The sequence below is a fragment of the Macrobrachium nipponense genome, chromosome 36 (assembly GCF_015104395.2).
Source record: "Macrobrachium nipponense isolate FS-2020 chromosome 36, ASM1510439v2, whole genome shotgun sequence".
In the NCBI taxonomy this organism is placed as follows: Eukaryota; Metazoa; Arthropoda; class Malacostraca; order Decapoda; family Palaemonidae; genus Macrobrachium; species Macrobrachium nipponense.
In genome coordinates this window covers 56,393,357-56,399,356 of record NC_087220.1, presented here as the reverse complement: position 1 = coordinate 56,399,356, position 6,000 = coordinate 56,393,357, and the positions used below count along the sequence as shown (strand labels likewise).

Sequence of the window (6,000 nt, the reverse complement as noted above, 5' to 3'; positions counted from 1 at the left end):
AATATATATATATATATATATATATATATATATATATATATAAATATGTGTGTATGTATCTATATACATATATATATATATATATATATATATATATATATATATATCTAAGCAAATAGATAAGTTAGTGAAATTATGATATATGTGAAAAGATGTAAGCAAATAGATAAGTAAGTAAAATATATGAATAAATGTGAGAAAGATAAGATATAACCAAATATATATGAATATACATGACAAATGGGTGTAAGTAAAAACATCAATGGACATATAATTACATAATTCAGGTAAGTAAACAGATACTGAATTGGAAAAAAACAACTCAAAGAAATATATGTAACATTTCATATTGCATGGTTCTTGATTAAAACTTATCCGTCATTAACTTCTATGGTGTGTTGCGAGTTACTAAATAATGGTTGTAGGGTGAAATTGCTGGCCTTACCCATAAACCCCTACCCCTTTTGTAGATGCAGAGATCAGGTTACTTAATTAATATGAATGCTGTTGTTTTGTTAAAATGCACGTGTAAAATAAATTCCCTGGATTAAACTTTGTAATAAATTTTAATTTTAAATTTAATATATGTATGTATGTGCGTATGTATATCTGTATATACATATTTATATTATAATCTATATATAGTATATACTATAGTATATAATAATTTTTATTTTGCATATATGTAGTACATACATATCATACATACATACATACTATATATATATCTATATATATATATTAATATATATATTCATATATATAAATCATGAATTTTATCATTTTATGCATATATAATGATTTTACTGATTGTTAACGTTATGATGAATATTGTACGTAGTATAATCAAATTGTGGTATTCATTGTGATTCATCACATTATCAAGAGGAACTGCTTTGGCTGCAATTATTAATTATTCCAATTATCAATTATTCCAATTATTAGTATATTCTTCTTCTTTTTTGCAGTCCAGGACTCGGGGATGTCAACCCCCACGTCCGCAAGAAAATTGTAAGTATATTTACTTATTAGGAACTAACTAAAATTTATAAGTTTTTTACGTTAAATTATTATAAAGTCCTGTTTTGGGGAAACTTTTTGTATAATTCGTTAAGTCCTTTGGGGGTTTTTAGGTGCTGACGTGCTGGTAATGAGCCTTGTTTGTTGGAATATATCACTGCCTTCACATAAGAGGTTAGAGTTGCCAGTCCTTTTGGACTCTTACGTCTAAATAAAAATAAAAATAAAGAAACATTACATTTTAGTTACGCACGTAATTCTTTCTTGAACGAGAATTGTTACTAAAAGTTTGATAAAGTTTTCGTCAACTGTCGTCGCGGTTAACGAAGCGCTGTTACCTCTCTCTCTCTCTCTCTCTCTCTCTCTCTCTCTCTCTCATAGAAAAAGCTTATAGATCAGAACTGAAATTTAGAACTCTCTCTCTCTCTCTCTCTCTCTCTCTCTCTCTCTCACACACACAGTATACAACCCGTCAATTGCATAGATAAATCGGCAAGCATTCCCCCCCCCCCTTTTCCCCCCCCCCCCCCCACCCCAACCAACCTCAAGAACCACTCGGCCAGTTTCATCCAATAGTTTCACCCTCAATGGTGTCAAACGGGCCGCTACTTTGTAATCATATTTTTTTTTTTGTTTTTGAAAAAGAACTGCATAAGTATTTATTATCCAGAGTCTACATATGGCTTTTGTAATGCGTATGTGTCTGTGTGAATATGTGTATTTTGTGTTAATTATTGTATATTAATATGTTTGTGTGTACAACGGTTTATTTGTCCATGGGATATATATATATATATATATATATATATATAGATAATATATATATATATATGTACATAGACTGGATAATAAATAGGAAATTTTATTTAGTTTCTTAATATTGTAAACAAGAAAACAAACGTTACGGGTTTAAAAATGTAATAAATTATTTAAATAATTATATATATGTATATATGTGAGTGTGTATAATTAGTTAAATAATTTATTACAATATATATGTACTAAATTATTTAAACTAATTACACACACATGTATAATTAATATATATATTATATATATATATATATATATATATATATATATATAAAAACTAGCCTATATATATAGTTATAGTTTTATATATAATTAGTTAAATAATTTATAACATTTTTTAATCCAATAACATTTTTTTTAACAATAATTAAAGAAACTTAAAATAAATCTTTTATTCTCTCTCAAAATCTCTCTCTCTCTCTCTCTTCTCTCTCTTCTCTCCTCTCTCCTCTCTCTCTCTCATCTCCTCACCACACACACACACACACGCACACACACACACACACACACACACACACACAGATAAAATATTCACGAATAAGATAAACGTCAACTTTGTCTCGTCACAAACAGAGACCTTATCTTCACAATAACACCAATGGAATAAAATCTCAAACAAAAACGTTTCTCCTCCTGCAGCTCCTACGGGAAAGACGGCCTCTACCCGGAGATAACAAACCGAGGTCATCACCTCGTCTGACAATGGCAGGGGCTTCAGTTCCTACGACCTCATCTCCAGGACGTTGCACCAGGTCAGTGGATATTGGGGATGGGTGGGGTGGGGGGGGGGGGGTTGAACTGGGTGAATCTGGTGAGTTAGGTGAATTTACAGTTTGGTCAAGTCATTATTTAGGTGGGGCTATACCAGGTGAATTAGGTGATTATGCCCATGGGCTACCCCAGGTGGATTAATTCGTAGGTTTTTTTTTTTTTTTAGGTTAATTAGGGAAATTTTCTAGTAAGCTCCTGTTAACTGTGGTGTATGGTTACGCTTGTAGCTTAAGTAGTGTCTTGTTTTAATTAAATTAAAAGATTTACCTTTCGAAATATCACTTCGTAGAAAGCCTTAAAAGGTATTGGAATGCTCTCTCTCTCTCTCTCTCTCTCTCTCTCTCTCTCTCTCTCTAAATGCCTTGGAGGTATGTCCCCTAGTTTATATATTTACATTATATTCTACTCCACTTGACATCTTCAAGCTCGTAATAGCCATGCCCTTTTTTGACATCAGATCCACTGACATCACTCCTCTCTGACAGCCATACCCTTTTGAGTGTAGCAATTCCCTTTGACATATGTTGCCCTTTCATTCTCCCTGACATCCATTTATTGGCCTTGGCAGGCTCTCGCTCTTTATCATCCCTTCTGACATTGTCCTTAATGATTTCATTCCCTCTGACATCTCGTAAGGGTTCTCTTATCTAGTTTAGTGGAGCAGTGACTGAAGTGCTACCTGTAGAAAAGAGTTAGCCAGGGCTCGGCCTCAAGTGCAGATGATGAGGATCTGCAGAATAGGTCCAGGGTAAAGTTATTGATATGATTGTCAATGTTAAGAGATAACTTATCCGTCATCAGATGTTCAATAAGTCATGAGAAATGAAGCTTAAATTTTCTGGACAGCTGATTTTTTTTTTTTTTTATTAAAAAGGAAAAGAAACAAGAAGGGTCTTTGGAGTGTTAAAATCAGCTGAAATTAGCAATTTATTGATATGACGTCACCCAACATGTCACACTTATATGTGACCACTCACTGAGATATCTGGAGTCTCCTTTGACAACTTTGACAAACATACTGAATTATGTGTCACCTTGAGTGAACAACAATAGTAGTTCTTTAAATTAACTCGGAATACTCTCTAAATTTATTGGTCTCTTGAATAACTACAATAAATTGAATAAATGAGTTAACCAAGTCAGTCGTACGGTAGTATCCCAAAATAGATACCAATTATATTCCCAGTCGCCCGCCATGTTTACATACGTGTTTTGAGGGGATTGTTTGCCCTCTCTACTCGTATTTCTCTCCCTCCCTCCCCCTCCCCCTCTCCCTCCTTAACTTCATCACCATCCCCTCGTAACTCTAGGCTCCATTATTTAGTCCAGTAGAAGCCAACATCTTTCAAGAAGCAATGGTCTTTTCCCCTCCCTCGACCTCGACTATCGTACTGAAAGTGGCAATTTCTCTTTAAACGCGATAAAGTCTACGCTAAGGAGACAAGACGTGGTATATGATGAATTGTAGCTGTGAAAACTCAACCCTATCTCTCTCTCTCTCTAAGGGGCGGTGCGTAAGTAGATGGGTATGTTTTTTTTTTTTTTTTTTTTGCCTTTCTTGTGGGTCAACCCATCTTTGCAAAATCAGTCTGGAAATTGTTGCCGAGAGACACGGGACACAGGGATTGCTTTGTGGAATATTATCATGGTTCTGGCAACATCGTCACGTCAGGAGTGCAGCCGTTTCATGGTAAATTGTCCTTTTCTTTCTGAAACATTTGAATATCTGGAGACGAAGATATTAGGTGAATGTGGATAAAATAATTATTTTCGGTCGAAAGTGATATTTGAGTATATTATTGGCATACAGTAAAGTTTTAAAAGTTTTAGCGTGTTGTTCCTTTAATTACGTGAAGGAACCTCAGATAATTCAGAAAACGTATTTTTCCAGGATACTCTTAAGATCATAAATGCTATGATTTTTTTTTAAATGTTCATTTTGTATTTGTTCAACTTCTTCGATGATTTTGAAAAAGCCTCGCTAATCCTAGTTCCGAAACTTTGTATTGAGTTATCCCTGCCTTATAATAAGCCCGTTACTATGCTCTTGTAAGGACAACGCTTTTCCCTATTTTTTATTGTATCCAATCATCAAGTCGCGTTGTTCTTACTTCCATCCGATAGAGCGTTCCGCGGCCTTTCCGCCGATGTATAACACATGTAATTCCAATATTTGTACGCCTTATTAACTTTAAATGTATGTTTGTAAGAAAACACAAATCTAATGTCTCGAGTAATTTCTGCTCTCGGTGCGAGTCTGTACTACTTATCCGTCCGCATCTGCCTATGTCAACCCAGTTCGTCTGTAAATATTATCTTACGGGCTGCTCTTGAGCAAGAGCCAGCTTAATCTTAAACAACAACAAGTAAATAAATCATCAGTACCCGGCTACCTGTCTTAATCTCTGGTACTCACACTCTCATGTTCAATTTTAAATCCGTAACAGTCTCCAATATCCTGGCAGATTTTTGCATATCTGTGGAATCAACTGACTCCCGTTTAATTTCAACTACACAGTGCTGTTAAAAACCATAATTTTAGCGTTGTTTCTTTTCGAAACTGCCACTTGGCTCATTTGCTGATCGTTCAGTTGGTTCGGTAACCTCCTTCGTTTGCCTTTCACCATTTTTCGTTAGTCTAAAGTCTTTCATCGTTTTGTTGAAGTGTTTTCTGAGGAAAAAGAGGTTGTTATTGTGCTTCTGAGAAAGTATATTACGTCAAGTTTCGTTATTGTTGGAGCTTTTCGTGAGATGTTTTACAAGCAAGACCTTTGATCTCAAAGGTTGTTTTTATTTGTGAACGTAACTTGGCTGTCATTATTCTTTCTCTCAAATATATCCATTGTGGTTTGACGCTATTTGTTGGTAAAAAAAAAATCCTTGTAAATTCCTACATATTTGCAATGAGAGTTGAGCAATGGATTCTCTTTGAAACTGTTATACTTTCATCAGGTTTGTTGGGCATTCTAAATGGGGGCAAAGCTTGTAAGATTCCGTCAATGCGAGAATGTCACTTATGTAAGACGAACAAAGTCACTCGCCTTATTTGCATAGTCATCAAATAAATTATCCCCGTCCTTTTGAGTGGTGTTTTTCGACTTAACGTAAATATTCTTAGCGATGAACTTCGTTACTTGTGACTTGTTTACCAATAAGTTTTACTCTGATGGAAAGCGGGGGGGGGCTTTTAAAACTATGACGTCACCAGGTTAATTAGGAGTGAAATATAGGTACTATGAATTTTTACGGGAAATTTAAGCATAGTTATTCTTCACGGGGTAAGTTAGGGATTTAATGTTCTAAACGTGAAGTATTTGTGTGGCAAAAGGGAGGTAATTCATTGTTTTGCTTGGTAATTTTTTTTTTCTTTGGGAAAGGTGCATTTGTTGGACCTTT

General features: G+C 34.5%; 1 protein-coding gene across 1 annotated transcript in view; it reads left to right on the top strand.

Annotated features, from left to right (window-relative positions):
* The window catches only part of LOC135203684 (transient receptor potential cation channel subfamily A member 1 homolog), a 117,277-nt gene that overhangs the window by 30,315 nt on the left and 80,962 nt on the right, over positions 1–6,000 (top strand). Inside the window, 1 exon segment of the mRNA XM_064233583.1 lies at positions 2,473–2,585. The gene's annotated coding sequence lies outside the window, so the exon portion shown is untranslated.